Here is a 20,289-nt window from a genome sequence, read left to right as displayed (position 1 = left end):
AGAAAAGCTATGACTAACCTAGACAGCATATTAAAAAGCAGAGACATTACTTTGCTGACAAACTTGTGTCTAGTCAAAGCTATGATTTTTCCAGCAGTCATGTATGAATGTGAGAGTTGGACTATAAAGAGGGCTGAGCACCAAAGAATTGATGCTTTTGAACTTTGATGTTGGAGAAGACTCTTGAGAGTCCCTTGGACTGCAAGGAGATCCAACCAGTCCATCCTAAAGGATCAGTCCTGAATATTCATTGGAAGGACTGATGCTGAAAGGCAAGTTCCAATACTTTGGCCACCTGATGTGAAGAATTGACTCATTGGAAAAGACCATGATGCTGGGAAAGATTGAAGGCAGGAGGAGAAAGGGATGACAGAGGATGAGAAGGTTGGATGGCATCACTAACTCAATGGACATGAGTTTGAGCAAGCTCCATGAGTTGGTGATGGACAGGGAAGCCTGGCATGCTGCAGTCCATGTGGTCACAGAGTTGGACCTGACTGAGCCGCTGAACTGAACTGAACTGATAGTATTCTCTACAGTGGCTGTTCCAACTTACATTTCTAGGAGTGTTCCCTTCTCTCCATATCCTCTCAGCATTTACTGTTTGTAGACTTTTTATTTTTTCACAACAATAAAAGATGTTTATCAGTTTTCATAATCAATAGCCGGACAAAAAATAGCAGATAATTACAACTGCAAGTCATAATGGGAACATGATTAAATTAACAATATAAAATAATTACATACAATTTAAGGCGGTGGGGAGGGGTCAAGCAGAGTGATGTGCTAAGTTGAAGTGCATACATGCACCTGTTTTCATTCACCCAGTCAAACTATATATTTTGGTTGGTGCATTTAATATATTTATATTCAAGATAATTATTGATCCTATTTCCAATTTCTTAATTATTTTGGGTTTATTTTCTGTAGGTCTTTTCCTTTTCCTGTGTTTCCTGACTAGAGAAATTCCTTTAGCCCTTGTTTTAAAGCTAGTTTGGTGGCACTGAATTCTTTCAACTTTCACTTGTCTGGAAAGCTTTTGATTCCTCCATCAAATCTGAAGGAGTCTTGCTTGGTAGAGTGTTCTTAGTGGTAGGTTCTTCCCTCTCATCACTTTAAATATATCATGCCATTTCTTTCTGGCTTGTTGAGTTTCTGTTGAGAAACCAGCTGATAACCTGATAGGAGTTCCCTTATATGTTATTTGTCATTTTCCCCTGGTTCTTCTAATATTTTCTCTCTGTCTTTAATTTTTGTCAGCTTGATTACTAGGTGTCTTGGTGTGCTCTTCCTTGGGTTTATCATTCCTGGCACCCTTTGTGTTTCCTGGACTTGGCTGACTATTTCCTTTCCTATGTTAGGGAAGTTTTCAGCTATTATCTCTTCAAATATTTTCCCAGGCCCTGTTTTGATCTTTTCTCTTTCTGGGACCCCTATAATGCAAATGTTGTGCATTTAATATTGTCCCAGAGGTCTCTTAGGCTGTCTTCATTTCTTTTCACTCTTTTGTATATATTCTTTTCTGTGGCAATGATTTCCACCATTCTGTCCTTCAGGTCATTTATCTATCTTATAGTGTATTATTCATGTCTGTTTGTCCTTTAGTTCTTCTATATCTTTGGTAAAAATTTCTTGCATCTTCTCAATGTTTGCCTCCATTCCCCACCCCTATACCCCACCCAAAACCTGGATCAAGTTTATTATCATTATTCTAAATACTTTTTTCTAGAAGAAGGTTGCCCATCTCCACTTCATTATTTGTTTTTCTGAAGTTTTATCTTGTCCCTTCATCTGAGGCTTTCGCTAATAGCTAAGCTGGTAAAGAATCTGCTTGCAAAGCAGGAGACCCCAGTCCAGTTCTTGGGTCAGGAAGATCTGTAGGAGAAGGGATAGGCTACCCACTCCAGTATTCTTGGGCTTCCCTTATTCTCAGCTGGTAAAAACAAATCCACCTGCAGTGTGGGATACCTGGGTTTGATCCCTGGGCTGCGAAGATCCCCTGGAGAAAGGAACAGCTATCTGCTCCAGTATTCTGGCTTGGAGAATCCCATGGACTAGTCTATGGGATTTCAAAGAGTCAGACCCTACAGAGGGACTTTCACATTTCACTTCATCTGGGACATAGCTCTCTGCTTTTCTCATTATGATTAACTTTCTGTAATATGGTTTTTGCTTTAGCTTCTGTGAAACTGTGTTTCTTCTTTCTTCTTTTTGATGGATGAAGCTGAGACTTGTGTAAGCCCCTTGATGGGAGGGACTGGTGATGGGAAAAAACTGGGTCTTGGTCTGGTGGGCAGGGCCCTGCACATTAAAGCTTTAATTCAATTATCTGCTGATAGGTGGGGTTGCACTCCCTCCCTGGTATTTGTTTGGTCTGAGGCGACCCAGCCCTTGGTCTAAGGGCTCTATAGACCAAGGAATGGTCTATAAACTAAGGGCTCTAAGAGATTAATGCTTTATTCCAGAGGGTTAATTCCAGTGCCCCTGTCCCTGTGGTGAGCCCCTGACAACCCATGCGTCCACAGGTAGGTGGAGGCCCCCCAATACTACCAAGTAGTCTTGGTTCAGTCTCCTGTGGGGCCACTGCTTCTCTGCAATGGGTTTTGGTGCATGCAAAATTTTTTTTGTGCCCTCCAATACTGGAGTCTATGTTTCACTTAGTCCTCCTGGAAGGCTTATAATCAAATTCTTCTGGCCCTCAAGGCCAGATTCCCTGGGGATTCCCTGTCTGTTTTCAGATTCCCAGGCTGGGAAGCCTGATGTGGGGTTCAGAACCTTCACAATAGTGTGAGGCCTTTGTTATTATTCTACTCCATTCTATGTGTCACTCACCTGGGGTGTCTAGGATTTGATTTTATCTTGATTGTACCCCTCCTACCATTTCATTGTGGCTACTTCTTTGTCTTTGGACCTGGAGTATCGTTTTTTTTGGTGGGTTCCAGCATCCTCCTGTTGATGGCTGTTCAATAAGTAGTTGCAATTTTGGTGCTCTTACATGAGGAGATGAGCACATGTCCTTCCTTTTGAATGGAAAGCCCCCTTTTGTGAATTTTTTGATGACAGCCATTCTGGCTATTTTGAGATAATATCTCCTTGTAGTTTGATTTGAATTTCTCTAATAATCAGCAATGTTGAGCATCTTTTTAATGTGCCTCTTGGCCATCTGCATGTCTTCTTTGGAGAAATGTCTATTTAGGTTTTCAGCCCATTTGTTGATTGGGTGGTTTGTTTTGATGTTCTTAAGCATCATAATCTGTTTTTAAATTTTGGAGACCAATCGCTTGTTGGGAGGGTTGTCATTTCATTTTGTTTAATTTTTCCTTTGTTGTGCAGAAGGTTTTGAATTTGAATGTGTCTCATTTCTTAATTTTTGTTTTTATTTCCATTATTCTTGGAAAGAGATAAAAAGATGTTGCTGTAATTTATGTCATAGAGTGCTCTGCCTATGTTTTCCTCTGAGAGTTTTATATTGTCTAGTATCACATTTATGTCTTTAACCTATTTTGGGCTTATTTATGTGAATGGTGTTAAAAAAATCATCTAATTTCATACTTTAACATGTAGCTGTCCACTTTGCCCAGCACCATTTGTTGAAGAGACTGTCTTTCCAGCATTCTGCAGTCTTGCCTCCTTTGTCACAGATTAATTGACTATAGGTGCATGGGCTTATTTCTGGGTTTTTCTATTCTATTCCATTGATCTATATTCCTATTTTTGCACCAGCACCATAGTGTTTTGATGCCTCTAGCTTTGTAGTATAGTCTGAAGCCAGAAAGCCTGACTCCTCCAGCTCTGTTTTTCTTTCTCAGGATTGGTTTAACTATTCAGGGTCTTTTGTGTTTCCATACTAATTTTAAGATTTTTTTGTTGTTCAGTTGCTTAGTCTTGTCTGACTCCTTATGATGCCATTGACTGTAGCACACCAGGCTTCCCTGTCCTTCATCATCTCCGAGAGCTAGCTCAAACTCATGTCCATTGAGTCAGTGATACCATCCAACCCTCTGGTCCTCTATCATCACCTCCTCCTGCCTTCAATATTTCCCAACATCAGGGCCTTTTCCAATGAGTCAGTTCTTCACATCAGGTGGCCAAAGTATTGGAATTTCCCCTTCAGCATCAGTCCTTGCAATGAATATTCAGGACTGATTTCTTTTAGGATGGACTTGTTTGATCTCCTTGCAGTCCAAGGGGCCCTCAAGAGTCTTCTCCAGCATCATAGTTAGAAAACATCATTCTTTGGTTCTCAACCTTCTTTGCGGTCCAACTCACCATAGCTTTGACTATATGGACCTTTGTTGGCAAAGTAATGTCTCTGGTTTTTAATATGGTGTCTAGGTTTGTCATAGCTTTTCTTCCAAGGAACAAGTATCTTTTAATTTCATGGCTTCAGCTACCATCCACAGTGATTTTATAGCCCAAGAAAATAAAGTATATCACTGTTTCCTTTGTTTCCGCATCTATTGGCCATGAATGATGGGGTTGGATGCAGTGATCTTAGTTCTTTTAATATTGTGTTTGAAGCCAGCTTTTTCACTCTCCTCTTTCACCTTCATCAAGATGCTCTTTAGTTCCTCTTCACTTTCTGCCATAAGGGTCATGCCATCTGCAAATTTGGAGATTATTGATATTTCTCCTGGTAATCTTGATTCTATATTGTGCTTCATCAAGCCCAGCATCTTGCATGATGTACTCTGCACATAAGTTAAACAAGCAGCATGAGAACATAAAGCTTTGATGTACTCCTTTTCCAATTTTGAAACAGTCCCTTGTTACATGTCTGGTTCTAACTGTTGCTTCTTGACCTGCATATAGGTTTCTCATGAGACAGGTAAGTTGGTGTGGTATTCCCATTTCTTTAAAAATTTTCCTAGTTCTGTGAAAACTGGCATTGGCAATTTGATAGGTTGAACCCAAGATTGCCTTGGTTAGTATCATCATTTTGACAACATTTATTCTTCCAATCTACAAACATGGTGTATCTCTCCATCTATTTGTGTCTTGTTTGAGTTCTTTCAGATGCATCTTCTATTTTCAGGGTAAAAATCTTTTGTTTCCTTAGGTAGATTTATTTCTAGATATTTTACTCTTTTTGATGCAATAGTAAATGAAATTGTTTCTTGAATTTTTCTTTCTGATCTTTCACTGTTAGCATGTAAAAATGCAAGAAATTTCTGAGTATTAATTTTTTAACCTGTACTTTTACCAAATTCATTGATGAGTTCTAGTATTTTTCTAGTAATATCCTTAGGATCTTCTATGTATAATATCATGTCACTTCCAGACAATGAGTTTAACTTCTTTTCCAGCTTGGGTACACTTATTTCTTTTTTTTCTCTGATTGCTGTAGTTAGGACTTCCAAAACTATGTTGAATAATTGTGTTGAGAATGGATAGTGCAATCTTTCAGGACTAAACCAGGAAGAAATTGAAAATATGAACACAACAGTCATAAGCACTATAATTATGACTGTGATTTAAAAAATCCCAGCAAATAGAAGTCCAGAACCTGATGGCCTCACAGGAGAACTATCAAACATTTAGAGAAGAATTAACACATATCCATCTGAATGGGTCCTTTCTTGTTTCTGATCTTATAGAAAATGATTTCATCTTTTCAGCATTGAGTATGGTGTAAGCTGTAGGCTTGTTGTATATGACTTTTGCTATGTTGAGGTATATGTCATCTGTTCACTCTTTCTGGAGGTTGTCTGTCATAAATGGGTGCTGAATTTTGTTGAAAGCTTTCTCTGCATCTATTGATGATTGAATGGTTTTTATTCTTAATTTGTTGATGTAGTGTATCATATTGGTTGACTTGTTGATACTGAAAAATACTTGCATCCCTGGGATGAATGTCACTTGATCATGTTGTAAGATCTTTTTAATCTATTGTTGGATTCAGATTGCTAGTATTTCATTGAAGATTTTCTCACCTATGTTCATCAGTGATATTAGCCTGTAAGTTTCTTTTTTGTGGTATCTTTGTTTGATTTTGGTATCAGTGTGATGATGCTCTCATAGAATGAGTTTGGAAATTTTCCTTCTTCTGAAAGTTTTTGGAAGAGTTTCAGATGGATACGTGTTAATTTTTCACTAAGTGTTTGATAGAATTTTTCCTGTGAGGCCATCAGGTTCTGAACTTTTCTTTGTTGGGAGTTTTAAAATCACAGTTTCAATTTTAGTGCTTGTGACTGAGCTGTTCATATATTCTGTTTCTTCTTGATTCAGTCTTGGAAGACTGCACTACTCTAGGAGTTTGTCCATTTCTTCCAGACTATCAATTCTATTGGCATAAAGTAGCTCATAGTAGTCTTTTATGATCCTTTGCATTTCTGTGGAGTCATTTGTAACTTTTCATTTCTAATTTTATTAATTTAGTCTTCTCCCTTTTTTGCTTGATGAGTATAGCTAAAGGTTTATCCATTTTATTGTCTTTTCAAAGAATCAGCTCTTAGTTTCATTGACTATTGCAATTATTTTCTTTGTCTCTATTTCATTTATTTCTGCTCTGAAATTTATGTCTAGTTTCTTCTACTAAAGAAGAAGTTTGTTTGTTTGTTCTTTCTCTAGCTATTTTTAGGTGTAATCTTATGTGGTTTATTTGAGATTGTTCTTGTTTTTTGAGGCAAGAGTGTATTGCTGTAACTTTCTTCTTAGAACTGCTCTTTCTGCATCCCATAGGTTTTAGATCATTTTGCTTTCTTTTTGGTCTTGTAGGTTTTAGATTATTTTGCTTTCTTTTTGGTCTTGTTTTTGTATCCACCTAGCCAGTCTATGTCCTTTAGTTGGTAAAATTAGTCCATTTATATTTAAGGTAATTATAGATATGGATAATCCTACCGGAACTTCTCAGGTGGCTCAGTAATAAAGAATCCATCTGCTAATGTGGGGGATGAGGGCTAGATCCCTGGGTGGGAAAGATCCCCTGGAAAAGAAAATGGCCCCACACTCCAGTATTCTTGCCAGGGAAATCCAATGGTCAGCTAATGGTGGGCTAATCCAATGGTGGGCTAAAATTCTTGGGGTTGCAAGGGTTGGACATGACTTAGCGACTAAATAGCAGTGACATGATTCTATTAGTTCAGCTCAGTTCAGTCGCTCAGTCGTGTCCGACTCTTTGCAACCCCATGAAGTGCAGCACTCCAGACCTCCCTGTCCATCAGCAACTCCCAGAGTTTATGCAAACTCATGTCCATTGAGTCGGTGATCTCATCCTCTGTCGTCCCCTCCTTCTCCTGTCCTCAATCTTCCCCAGCATCAGGGTCTTTTCAAATGAGTCAGCTCTTTGCATCAGGTGGCCAAAGTATTGGAGTTTCAGCTTCAACATCAGTCCTTTCAATGAACACCCAGGACTGATCTCCTTTAGGATGGACTGGTTGGATCTCCCTGCAGTCCAAGGGACTCTCAAGAGTTTTCTCCAACACCAGTGTTCAAAAGCATCAATTCTTTGGTGCTCAAATTTTCTTATAGTTCAACTCTCCCATCCATACATCACTACTGGAAAAACAAAAACCTTGATGAGACGGACATTTGTTGGCAAAGTAATGTCTCTGCTTTTTAATATGCTATCTAGGTTGGCCATAACTTTCCTTCCAAGGAGTAAGCATCTTTTAATATCATGGCTACAATCACCATCTGCAGTGATTTTGGAGTTTGAAAAATTAAAGTCAGCAACTGTTTCCACTGTCTCCCCATCTATTTCCCATGAAGTGATGGGACCAGATACCATGTACTTAGTTTTCTGAATGTTGAACTTTAAGCCAACTTTTTCACTCTCCTCTTTCACTTTCATCAGATGCTCTTTAGTTCCTCTTCACTTTCTGCCATAAGGGTGGTGTCATTTTCATATCTGAGGTTGTTGATATTTCTCCCAGCAATCTTGATTCCAGCTTGTGCTTCATCCAGCCCAGTATTTCTCATGATGTAGTCTACATATAAGTTAAATAAGCAGGGTGACACTATACAGCCTTGATGTACTCCTTTTCCTATTTGGAACTAGTCTGTTGTTCCATGTCCAGTTCTGACTGTTGCTTCCTGACCTGCATAGAGGTTTCTCAAGAGGCAGGTCAGATGGTTTGGTATTCCCATCTCTTGAAGAATTTACCATAGTTTATTGTGATCCACAAGGCATAGTCAATAAAGCAGAAATAGATGCTTTTATGGAACTCTCTTGCTTTTTCAATGATCCATCGCGTATTGGCAATTTGATCTCTGGTTCCTCTGCCTTTTCTAAAACCAGCATGAATGTCTGGAAGTTCACGGTTCATGTATTACTGAAGCCTGACTTGGAGAATTTTGAGCATTACTTTACTTGCGTGTGAGATGAGTGCAATTGTGCAGTAGTTTGAGCATTCTTTGGCATTGCCTTTCTTTGGAATTGGAATGAAAACTGACCTTTTCCAGTCCTGTGGCCACTGCTGAGCTTTCCAAATTTCTGACATATTGAATGCAGCTCTTTCACAGCATTGTCTATTAGCATTTTCTTAATTGCTTTGGGTTAGTTTTTGTATATCTTTTCCTTCTCTGCCCAGAGAAGTTTCTTTAGTATATGTGGTAAAGATGGTCTGGTGGTGCTGAATTCTCTTAACTTTTGCTTGTATGTGAACCTTTTGATTTATCCATCAAATATGAAGGAGAGAATTGTTGAGTAGTGTATTCTTGGCTGCTGTTCTTCCCATTCATCAAAAAACCAGCTTTTAGCTTTGTTGATTTTTGCTATGGTCTCTTTAGTTTCTTTTGCATTTATTTCTGCCCTAAATTTTAAGATTTCTTTCCTTCTACTAACCCTGGGGTTCTTCATTTCTTCCTTCTCTAGTTGCTTTAGGTGTAGAGTTAGGTTGTTTATTTGACTTTTTTCTTGTTTCTTGAGGTAGGCCTGTATCACTTTAAACATATTATGCCATTCCCTCTGTCTTGTACAGTTTCTGTTGAGAAATCAGCTGATAACCTTATGAGAGTTCCTTTGTATAGGTCACTTTTCCCTTGTTTCTTTTTAATATTTTATCATTGTTTTTAATTTTTGTCAGTTCAATTATTTGTCCTGGTGTATTCCTCTTTGAATTTATCCTTCCTGGGACTGGAAGTCTCAGGATCCTGGTGTGCACAAGGTTTTGTTTGCCTTCCAAGAGTGGAGTTTTTATTTCCCTCAATCCTGTGAAAATCCTATTTTCAAATCCTGGTGGCTTTCAAAGTAAAATTCCTTGGGGATTCCTAGGCTAGGAATTTTCCTTGCCAGATTCCCATGCTAGGAAGTTTGATATGGGGCTCAGGACCTTCACAACAGTGGGAGAACTTCTTTGGTATAAATTATGTTCTCCATTCTCTGGGTGACCCACCCAATGGCCTGAAATTGCTTTTATTATGATTGTGTCGCTTCTACCATTTCTCATTTGTCTTTGGACGTGGGTTTTTTTGTGTGTGTATTTTTTTTTAGTGGGTTGGCAATGTCTTCCTGCTTATGGTTGTTCAATAGTTGCAATGTTGGTGCCTTCACAGGAGGAGATGAGCACATGCCCTTCTATTCAGCCATCTTGAACCAATCTCAGTCAGGAGCTTTTCTATAATGTCATTTTTCCTCATGTGTTTTTAAATTTAATTTTCTTGTTCTTCTTAGGTTTTACTTTTTTTTAAGGTTTTGGCTTATCCTTTATGATCTGGAAGTTTTGTAGTTATATCAACTTTTTTCTTTGTGATGCCATGGATAGATAACCAAGTTATACAGATAGGTCAGATTTCCTTTCCTGTAGGGATATTGAAAATTTTGGAGATCAGGCTCTCAGGCCTGCATGGTCAGATTTCTTTACCGGCATTCAATAGTAAGTTTGCTTTTCTATATAAGCCATAGATCTAGGGATACTCAATTTTATTTAACCTCTTTTCTTGAGCAGTTTGAGACCATATCTGTCTCCCATTGCTCTCCGTTGGACACGTAGGTACTTTTTGTTTAACTGTTGTCTCTTGCTGCCAATTTCATAACTGGAGTCTATCTCTTGAAGTCTTCACAAGATAATCACTTGGCTTCAGACTGATATTAATAAGTGTTTATTTTATTCTACTTTCTTTAAGGGCCTCACCTAGGAAATATTTTCTTTGGAATTCATAAAACAGTATTTCTTGAAATCATCAAACACTTTTTAAAATAAAGTTTTAAAATATTACAAATCTGTTTCTCTCATTTTAATGTGTGTTAATATGTCTTATTTTTTCTCATTTTAACACATCTTAATTATACTCATCCCATCAGTTCTTAATAAGCAACTCTTATGAATGACTACTGACATTTGGTATCGTATATATTTCAAGTGCAGAAATAATAAGTAACACAAATGCAAAAATTCAGAATTAAAATCATGGCATGGAGACTAATAAAACAGAAAAAATATAATGAAAATGTGCTTTTGCCAATCTTAGCCAGTGATGCAAAACTGATGTTTCTAGAAATTTGATATTTAAAATTTAATATAAAATGGGGAAAAAAAGTCAGTGTTGAAACAGCAATAGCATTTTAAAGAAGTTGAAAAGACTATTAATTGCACCTTCACTGATGAAAGTATAACAGGGCTCATATTTTATATTACTACATATCCTTGGTTAATGCCAGTTAGGTACAAAAGCAACTATAAACCATAATATAAAGTACCCTTTATAACTTAAAAGCAAGCGTTATTTAATTTTCTAGTTGATAAAAATTATCACCATGGTCATGAATAAAGTCTGATTAGGATGTTTGGTTAACTAGAGATATTTGGGGAAAAAAATTGTTAGCAGAGGAATTCATGTCCAAGTGCAATCTAAAAAGGCATTACTAATTTATTTTAAAGGACATGCAATAGTTATGTCTGAACTCTGGGTTAAGTAGGTGACTCAGTGCAAAGTCTCTTATTATTTGTTTCCTCTGCTCAGCCAGCTGTTTTAAAATTGGGAAGTGTAAGCTATCTGTCTCAATGAATATAGACATAATACTTTCAAACTGAACTTGAGTTACTTCAAAGTAATAAATACCTTCTTTGATCTGAAAAGTGAAATTGTCTGGGAATTAAGGAGAATTTTTTTTTTTTTAAAGGAGAATTTATATATGGAGAGATTACTTCATTGCCAACCTCTAAAATGTATTCTTTATTCATTGAAATTTTTATCTTTCCTTTCCAAAATAGTAAAATAGAATTATTATCTTTGGAATTTGTATAAAGTTCAAATTACTTCAATTACTCATGTATATATTATTTATTAAAGTAGTCTCATATATCCTTCCAGTTTTACTTTAAATCCATTTTCAGTGTACTACAGCATGCCTATCATTCTCATGGTTTTAACAAAGAGTAAATAAGGTTGAAATGGGATCCTTGCTCTATAATTTTCTGGAGTGAGAGTAGAATCAGGAGACTGACCAGGAGTCCAGTTAAATAAAAACAATCTGACAGCACAAGTGCAGTGAGAGAGTCTGTGTAGTTTGGCAAAATCTAAAGTCTGAAAAGAACGCCACAGTATAGAACAGCTGATTCTAAGACAGAAATTTATTGCTCTTTTTAACGCCTTATCCCTTTTGCTCTTTTTAATGTTTTATCCCTTTTGCTGGATCAAGGAATCTTGAATGATGAAAGTAGATTTTATGCAGAATGAAGTCAGAGGTACAGAAAAATCTGGCTCTAAATTGAATAATGTCTTCAATCAGGATCTCTTTATTCTACTGCCAAGTTGTTGCTATTATCACAGTTTCTATTAATTCTGATTTGTCTTCATAGTATCTGTGCTCAATAGAAGGAAACAGTTTTAAGAAGAAATGAAAAGGAGCAATATGGTTAGAGGGAAAATGGAATCACCGATGAAGGATACTAAAGAACAATTGAATGCCAGGTACCAATCTTTGTCTTTACATGGAATGAAAAGTTTCTCTCTTCAAAAGAGTGGATTAGCTAATATTAAAATAGAGTGAAATGACTAGGATACTGTTCTTCAAGTTATAGTGACTTTTTGGAAGCATCATTCTTCAGTTCAGTTCAGTCTCTCAGTCCAAATCCTTGCAACCCCATGAACTGCAGCATGCCAGGCTTCCCTGTCCATCACCAACTCCCGGAACTTGCTCAGACTCACATCCTTTGAGTCAGCGATCCCATCCAACCATCTCATCCTCTATTGTCCCCTTCTCCTCCTGCCTTCGATCTTTCCCAGCATCGGGTCTTTTCAAATGAGTCAGTTCTTTGACGACTTTCAGCTTCAGCATCAGTCCTTCCAATGAATATTCAGGACTGATTTCCTTTAGGATGGACTGATTGGATCTCCTTGCAGTCCAAGGGAATCTCAAGAATCTTCTCCAACACCACAGATCAAAAGCATCAATTCTTTGGTGCTCAGCTTTCTTTTGGAGAAGGAAATGGCAACCCGCTCCATTATTCTTGCCTGGAGAATCCCAGGGATGGAGGAGCCTGGTGGGTTGCCATCTATGGGGTCGCACAGAGTCTGACACAATTGAAGCAACTTAGCAGCAGCAGCAGCAGCAACAGCTTTCTTTATAGTCCAACTTTCACATCCATACATGACCACTGGAAAAACCATAACTTTGACTAGACAAAACTTTGTTGGCAAAGGAATGTCTCTGGTTTTTAATATGCTGTCTAGGTTGGTCATAGCTTTTCTTACAAGGAGCAAGCATCTTTTAATTTCATAGCTGCAGTCACCATCTGCAGTGATTTTGGAGCCCCCCAAAATAAAGTCTCTCACTGCTTCCATTGTTTCCCCATGTATTTGCCATGATGTGATTGGACCAGATGCCATAGTCTTAGTTATCTGAATGCTGAGTTATATATATATCATTCTTAGTTATATATTTCTTTCCATTCTAATTCTGCTTAATTAGAAAAAAAAAGAAGATTATTATCTCACTTTAATTTATACCCTATAAATTCAGATAGTAGAAAAGAGGCCATTTATAAATGCTTTCTAAAATATATATTTTTTATTAATTAAGTTTATTGAAAAAAAAAGACTGTTTTTCTCCCATGGGGTACCATCCATTTATTCAGAATGTGGGGGACACCAAAAAAGATGAAAAAATGAGGTTTAATATTTTACTTTGATCAATTTTATCAGACATTTTGGAAGCATTAATTAAGCCAATAGGTTTATTATGCCATTTGTATTTTTGGTGTCAGGCAAACAATTATAGTTATCAAAAAAAGTAAAATTTTTTTGAGACTTCTCTAGTGGTAGACTCTGCATTTCCAATGCAGGCACCATGTGTTTGATTCATGGTCAGGGAACTAACAATAATAACAATAATAAAAAAGTAAAACATCAATCCACATTATTTGAGAACTTGCTTAATAAATGTGAAGAGTTAGAGCAATATAGTCAATGTACTTATTTTCCATTAAATATAACAGCAATATCAGTAAGTTTCTAAATCAATTTTTCTCCAAATATAGTTCAGAGGTGACCAGTGTAGATTAAAAATAACATTGCTCAAAGAGCCATTAGTTGAGTTTTAGTCAAGGACGTAGTAAGTACTGCAGCTTGGTAGATAGTCTCTCAGACAGCTCTGAGGACCTGCATGAAGAGGTAGGGGGAGCAGCCAGTATATATGACTTTGGCCAAGAATTACATGCAGTCCATCACACAACTCACTACACGATCACTAGTAGTCATGAGGAAACAAGTACCTATGCTAATGATATTAGTGTTTGCTTATTTGTTTTCTATGTATGGGAAGATGCAACAACTTGCATTTATTAAAATTATTCCCGAGATATAAAAATATTTACAGGGCTTGTTTTTCCAAACAACAGAGTGTTTTCCATTGTGCATTCCTTTCTGGGTGAACCATCAGTCAGGTACTGCAGTGGCTAGTTACTTAACCCTTGTAGAACTAGATGCTGGGCAACAATCTTTCTCTTATAATTATCACTTTTTGGTCATAAGTTGACCAAGGTTTGGAAGGCATTTCATGATCAATTTGTCTCACACCACAAGGAATGCTCATTCCTAGGTCAGGTGATCATTTCATTGATCGAACACTAAATGTGCTATTACTGGACTAGACCCTGTTAATGGTAGCATAAAAATCTCTGGTACACTTGTTTTACTAGTCTGTTATTGTTCAGGAAATGTTTCTTCTTTGTTGCATCTTTGCATATCTAGAGTTACACTATTGCAATCATTTTAATCTTATATTCATTTCAGTTCAGTTCAGTTGCTCAGTCGTGTCTGACTCTTTGTGACCACAGGGACTACAGCATGCCAGGCCTCCCTGTCCGTCTCCAACTCCCGGATTTTACTAAAACTCATGTCCATTGAGTTGGTGATGCTATCCAACCATCTCATCCTCTGTCATCCCCTTCTCCTCCTGTCTTCAATCTTTCCCAACATCCAGGTCTTTTCAAATGATTCAGTTCTTCACATCAGGTGGCCAAAGTAATGGAGTTTCAGCATTAGTCCTTCCAATGAATATTAAAGACTGATTTCTTTTAGGATGGACTGACTGGATCTCCTTGTAGTCCAAGGGACTCTCAAGAACCTTCTCCAACAACACAGTTCAAAAGCATCAATTCTTTGGGGCTCAGCTTTCTTTATAGTCCAACTCTCACACCCATACATGACTACTGGAAAAAACCATGGCTTTGACTAGACAAAGAACTAGATATTTCAAGTGGCTTAGTCATTTCAAGTGACTTAGTCAGCATTACTTGAATTGAGGGATCAATTACACAGAGTAATACAAAAACCAACAATTGCTCAGCATAAGCGGAATACAAGTAATACAGCTTTAGCATCAGTAAGGTCATAAATTAAAAGAATTTAAGAGAAGAACTTCCATTAGGTGTGGCCCAGTATATCCCTAACTTAAATGAACATAACCTGGTGTTGCTCATATAAATCAATACCATAACTGAGGGAAGGTTCTCCTAATAAGTGTGAGGCTATTGTTTTGACTGAAATTTAGCTTGTTGCTTTTATTGAACTTGAGTAACATTTAAAGAAAATGTGTATTTATTGCCAGGGCCAAAGCAAGCATGATTGATTGGCCAAGTGAGTGATTTCCCCATAGTAATATTAACAATAGCATTATTAATATCAATAATGGCCCAAAGAAAAAGAAACAAAGTGAAATCTCTCGGTTGTGTCTGACTCTTTCCGACCCCATGGACTGTAGCCTACCAGGCTCCTCCATCCATGGGATTTTCCAGGCAAGAGTACTGGAGTGGGTTGCTAATTCCCTTTTCACAATGGCCCAAACAGAATTATAATTAATTATAGCTTCTTTCCTTAGGATTAGACTTGCAATTACTATCCAATCAGAGCCTTGGAGAGGAGGGATCCACCGAAGTATTGTAAGTAGTTTTGTAGTAGAACGTAGGATTGTGTTCCATGATATAGAAACACTTGATTCATGTGAAACAGCCCAAAAAATTAGGAAAATACTACAAATAATCATACAGATCAGCTACAGCATCTTAGAATAGCTGTTTACTTCTGATGCGCCTTCTCTTTATCTTGCTGTTGGAATCATTTCTTCTCGGTTTCACTGTCATTTTAAGGTGAGCTTGAAGTCAGCTGTCTTCTCTGTAAACCATTTAAGGGCCATTTTTAAAGTGGAAACTATGAATTTAGGAAGCAATTCCCTTCAGTTTTACTGCACATGAGCTAGTTATGTGTACCCAATAAGGGTCTTTCCATACAGGTTGGAGAGAGTCCTTTAAATATCTTTTCCAATATGCATAATCTCCTGGTTACACATCATCGGGCATCTGATTTTCATTTAAAAAACAAACTACTATAATAAGCTTCAGAAACAAGCTTAGAATTACCTTTTTAATAATTCAGTTAAAGCCTACAATAAGTCAGCATAATAACAAGGAGCCTTTAGGAATTGAAGTCTTAAGCAGTAAATACCAAACCTCATGGTTCAGACGGTAAAGAATCTGTCTCCCAGGCAGGAGACCCAGGTTCGGTTCCTGGGTCAAGAAGATCCCCTGGAGAAGGAAATGGCATCCCACTCCATTATTCTTGCCTGGGAAATCCCATGGACAGAAGAGACTGGCAGGCTACAGACCAAGGGGTCGAAAAGAGTCGGACACGTCCATGGGTCGCAAACAGTCGGACATGACCGAGCGACTTTCACAGTAAGCATAGCAATTAAAAGTATATTCTCTTTTAAATTTATTTTGCTGGAACTTTTCATAAAGAATCTTAGATTGACCTTTTTAAACTGGAGGTTAATGCTTTGCAATGTTGTATTGGTGTCACTTGCCACTAGATTCTATCAGAAATACCTACAAGCTTGGGTAGATTTCTCTCTTCTCCCTGAAATATTTTGAGTTCCCTGCACCTACCAGGAAGTGAGTTTCCTATTTACCTGGTAAGGTTGCTGAAAAGCTTTTAAGCAAGGCTGCTGCTGCTGCTAAGTCGCTTCAGTCGTGTCCAACTCTGTGCGACCCCATAGACTGCAGCCCACCAGGCTCCTCTGTCCCTGGGATTCTCCAGGCAAGAACACTGGCGTGGGCAGCCATTTCCTTCTCCAATGCATGCATGCATGCTAAGTTGCTTCAGTTGTGTCTGACTCTTTGCGACCCTATGGACAGCAGCCCACCAGGCTCCTCTGTCCACGGGATTCTCTAGGCAAGAATACTGGAGTGGGTTGCCATTTCCTTCTCCATCTAAAAAAGGCACCAGGCTGTTTTTCCAATGATATTTGTTCATTGTATCATTGTTCCAATGATAAAGTTCACCTTAGTTCTTAAATTATCTGGTCGTATCTGATTCTTTGCATTTTCTCAAATATGACATTCAGGTCAAAGTCATTGTAATACAACTAATGTTTCAACTGTGACCTGTTATAAGGAGAATAGATTCCTATTGAACTCATGCAAATGACTACACGATCATGAAAATAAGAATATTCACTAAGAGTTTCCAAAATCTGGAGGGATCAGGTAAATAGAAAAGAAAAATGTTTTAATTCTGCTTACAAAGCTTAATTTACCAAATTTCTATGTCATAATTAGCTTAAGGTGAAAGGTTTCCTTGTATCCAGAAAACAAAATTTAAAAGCAAGTAATATTTCTGACCAAAAAAAAAATCATTAAAAATTGTCATTCAACCCTATGACACTATTGTTGATCTTGATCTTCTTTTAACAAGTATATGAAGCCATCATTATTTTCATTAGAATTTTGTAAAAGAAGAGAAAAACTAAAAGACTGGATTTGAGTAATTCCTACATGTGTTTTCAGAAAAATTTTAAAGTAAACCTTACTTTATGTTCAAAGCAGGATGAAAATATATTCTCTAAATCTCAAACTAGAGGTACAATTTTGTCTCATCATTTTCCCCAGTTTTTATTTCCCTCTAAGAACCACATTTAAAAGCAAATGGTCATGAATTATATCATTACACTGAAGGCTGAATTGGTTGAAAAATTTCAGGGAAATGAAAATTCTACCAGAAAAGAATGTCTGTGATAGGAAAACCAAGAGAGTTTCAGATAACTAACATGTAGGAAAGTACTGAGATACATTGAAACAGAGCATAATGATCTAAAATTGATAAGGTGATATGAGCAATTCCAGGTATGCGATTTCTCAATCTGTGTATTACTTACTTAGTGAGTAGTGTTTTTGGAGAATGTTTCAGTTCACAAATTCCTCTCAGAGCAAAAAAAATAACAATTCTCAGAGTCTATATGATTATAGACTCATTTCACGCATTCATGAGAAGTATTTCATGTCCTCATGTTTCTAGCATTTCATCTTAATATTTGTCAAAGCAAATTCAAATGCATAAATAAAATAGTGTGTATGTATATTTTGTTCTTGTTGTTATAGCTTAGAACATATTCAAAGATGTTTTGACAATACAGAGAAGTGCAAATAATAAAAAAGAAACTAATTTAGTTATAATATGCATTGATGTTTATGCTTAATACTTTGGTATTTGTTCTTCCAATATTGTTTTATAAAACTGTTTTTCCAAATATTTTATGTTTGAATTATATCACATATTGGTCTGTTATCTACTTTTTTCTTGGTAATAAATATTGATATTTAATATACTAACATACATTTAACATACATATTCATTTATTAATATGTTATCTGTTAATAAATATATATATTAACATTTTAATGTGTAATATAGTTGCAGTCAGTGAGTGGAAACATTTGAATCCAGTTGTGTCCAACAGGCTGATATTTTGGTTTATATTATATATACATTTTTGACTCTAGAACTGGCACTACAGTACACACTATCCTTTTGGTACACATTTTTGTTTGTCATTGGATTATATCCCTGGAAATGAAATTTCTGGCCAAATTTTCATTAACTCAATAGTTTTGATAAAAGAACTGTGGTAGGAATTTAAAGTGATGATCCATTTTTGTAAACACTTTGAATTACATTTTTAAGAAAAAGTTTTATTCTATTGCTATATTTTTTAAAATTTTATACAGATTATACTTATTATAGCTATGCTTTTCCACGTATTTTTAATGTGTGAAATTTTTCAAACTTTTTATTTTTGGGAAAGAGGTGTTTTAATTTTCTTAATAATTTGTAACAAATGTTTTTATTCATAGATTTTTTTTATATTTGTGTCTCACTGCTAAACTGATAGACTTTCAGAAATTATTGATGTCTATAAATATTGCTGTCACATAAAGAATATTATTTTTCTCAATTTTCACTCATTATTACATTTTTTCCCCTTGTCTGTGTAGCTCCTAATTAGAGTCACTTACAAGTATGGATGTGAGAGTTGGACTGTGAAGAAAGCTGAGCACCGAAGAATTGATGCTTTTGAACTGTGGTGTTGGAGAAGACTCTTGAGAGTCACTTGGACTGCAAGGAGATCCAACCAGTCCATCTTAAAGGAAATTAGTCCTGGGTGTTCATTGGAAGGACTGATGCTGAAGTTGAAACTCCAATACTTTGGCCACCTCATGCGAAGGGCTGACTCATTGGAAAAGACCCTGATGCTGGGAGGGATTGGGGGCAGGAGGAGAAGGGGACAACAGAGGATGAGATGGCTGGATGGCATCACTGACTCGATGGACGTGAGTTTGGGTAAACTCCAGAAGTTGGTGATGGACAGGGAGGCCTGGCGTGCTGCAGTCCATGGGATCACAAAGAGTCGAACACGGCTGAGTGACTGAACTGACTGACTGACAAGCAAACTATCTAGTAGCTGAAATGATAACAAGCCAAATGAATGTATATTTGTTTACCTTAGCATATATTTTGATTACTATTATTCACTACTTGCTTTTAACATGTTCACAATTGGGCATTATGGCCTTTGTTTATTTCATATCTTAAAGGGAAGCTTTTTTATATAGTTTGGGCTTCCCTTATAACTCAGTTAGTAAAGAATCCACCTGCAATGCAGGAGCCCCCATTCCAATTCCTGGGTTGGGAAGATCCACTGAAGAAGTGATAGGCTACCCACTCTAGCATTCTCGGGCTTCCCTTGTGGCTCACCTGGTTAAGAATCCACCTGTGATGCAGGAGACCTGGGTTTGATCCCTAGGTTCGAAAGATCCCCTGGAGAAGGGAAAGGCTACCCACTAATGCCTGGAGAATTCCACGGAATGTATAGTCCATGGAGTTGCAAATAGTCGGAGACAACTGAGAGATTTTCACTTACATAGGAATGTGCAGGAATGAAATAAGACATAGTGAGGGTATTTTGCTTTATATGTTCTACTTGATGTGTATTAGTAATAAAATTTTTATAGAAACAAGCAAGATTTTGCTATAGATTGAACTCTATAGAAACATCTGTTCTATGTTCAAAAAGTCTGCATTTACTTATATAATATAGCATTTTGGATAGTAAATTCTTAGAAGTATAAACATAAGGAATTTTTATGATTTGACAGATTTTTTTTTCATTTATTTTTATTAGTTGGAGGCTAATTACTTTTTGAAAATACACTGTATTTTGAAAATACAGTGATATCCAGTTTTGGCAAAAATTTTGGAGAAAGACCAATTCCACCTACAGCTGATAGGAATAAACAATTTTAGGGACTTCTCAAGAATAATTTGGGAAAATATTTTGTAATAATTGCTTGTTGTCATTGTTGTTGTTGTTCAGTTGACCAGTCATGTCCTGCTCTTTGTGACCCCATGAACTGCAGCTTGCCAGGCCTCTATGTCCCTCACCATTTCCCATTGTTTGTTCAGGTTCTTGTTCATTGCATCAGTGATGCCATTCAGCCATCTCATCCTCTGATGCCCTCTTCCTTCCTTCCTTCTGACCTCAGTCTTTCCCAGCATCAAGAACTTTTCCAATGA

The sequence above is a fragment of the Odocoileus virginianus genome, chromosome 12, assembly GCF_023699985.2.
Source record: "Odocoileus virginianus isolate 20LAN1187 ecotype Illinois chromosome 12, Ovbor_1.2, whole genome shotgun sequence".
NCBI classification, from domain to species: Eukaryota; Metazoa; Chordata; class Mammalia; order Artiodactyla; family Cervidae; genus Odocoileus; species Odocoileus virginianus.
Note: the sequence above shows the minus strand (reverse complement) of the source record.